Source organism: Penaeus chinensis, chromosome 1 (genome assembly GCF_019202785.1).
Source record: "Penaeus chinensis breed Huanghai No. 1 chromosome 1, ASM1920278v2, whole genome shotgun sequence".
NCBI lineage: Eukaryota > Metazoa > Arthropoda > Malacostraca > Decapoda > Penaeidae > Penaeus > Penaeus chinensis.
In genome coordinates this window covers 17,028,601-17,029,886 of record NC_061819.1, presented here as the reverse complement: position 1 = coordinate 17,029,886, position 1,286 = coordinate 17,028,601, and the positions used below count along the sequence as shown (strand labels likewise).

The window sequence follows — 1,286 nt, the reverse complement described above, 5'->3', positions numbered from 1 at the left end:
TCGATTTTTTTTTTATCTCTATATATCTTTTTATTTATCGTTTTTACTTCAGAAAAGGTTCCAAAGTCACTGATCTTTGATTTCCGCGACGCCACTTAAATGGTCATTCATTGCTTCTATGACAATTTTGGTAAGTAATGATATTCATCTTTAGTGTTATCATTATCATTACTGTCACTGATAACGATTCTACATCGGCATATAGTTATTTAGATATTTCTATTTTTCTTAAAGAGAGTGTCCAGGTCTCAATATGGATGAAATCTGAACGCGTCCTTTATTTATTTCTCTCGCCTCGTGCCTATCCTCGCGTGACGGCGCTGATCGCGTTCGGAGGCCCGGCGCGGTGACGCAAACGCCTCCGTCACGTGCGGGTCGTCACGAGGGCGAGCGCCGTGATAAAACGGATGAGAACCTCCGGGAGCAATTATCCGCATCTTTTCGAGCGAGCGCGAACGAGCCCATTTGTAACGCCGACAACAAGCTAACATGCATAAGCTCGGAGGTCCCGCTCTTCTGCATTCCTTGGAGACACACGCAGACACATACACGCTAATATACATACACGTAATCCCGGGTGGATGTGGACATGCATATTATATTCGCGTCGCTGCTGTAGTTCCGCTTTTCCGTCCTGTAGGAAGATCACGCACGAACGAACCCACAAGCGCACGCACACGCGCACGCACACACACACACACACACACACACACACACACACACACACACACACACACACACACACACACACACACACACACACACACACACACACGCACACGCACGCACACGCAACCCCCGGGCGTGTGTGGCCATGCATGTCCCAGCCGCGTCGACCCGGCCTCGAGCCCCCGCCCGCGCGCTCACCTTGGCTCCTCCCCGCCGAAGGGAGGCCGAGGGCGAGTTCGAGGCGGCGACGAGGCTCAGTGGGTGTGTGGCAGCGACCCAGGCCAGAGGTGGGAGCTCCGCCCGTGCGTGGCTCGGCGGTGCTGGTGCGTGGGAGGCAAGGCGGGCAGTGTGTGTGTACGCGCCCTGGGTGTGTATGTGTGTGGCGGAGGGAGAGGGAGACACGCGTACGTACTGCTGGCTCTTGTGTCCACGTCTGTGTTTATTTTGAATACGTACACATGTCCTATCTAGCCATTCACACGTGGGAACAGTGAATGACAATCGCACATGACTCCATCACATGTATTTTGCGAGTGACTAACTTTACACGCCTGATGAAAGGCTACGTCGCAGACAAGGGCGGAACTGACCCAAACTTCCTCGCAAGCCCAGAGGAC

General features: G+C 53.0%; 1 protein-coding gene across 5 annotated transcripts in view; it reads left to right on the top strand.

Moving 5' to 3' along the window:
* The first annotated feature begins 916 nt into the window (after window positions 1-916).
* Window positions 917-1,286, top strand: part of LOC125028604 — an 86,809-nt gene continuing 86,439 nt past the window's right edge. For 2 of the 5 annotated variants that reach the window (XM_047618103.1, XM_047618071.1), the window contains exon 1: window positions 935-992. The gene's annotated coding sequence lies outside the window, so the exon portion shown is untranslated. Of the gene's footprint in view, window positions 1,074-1,286 lie in introns of all 5 variants that reach the window. The other 3 variants (XM_047618095.1, XM_047618079.1, XM_047618087.1) reach the window with 3 other exon arrangements.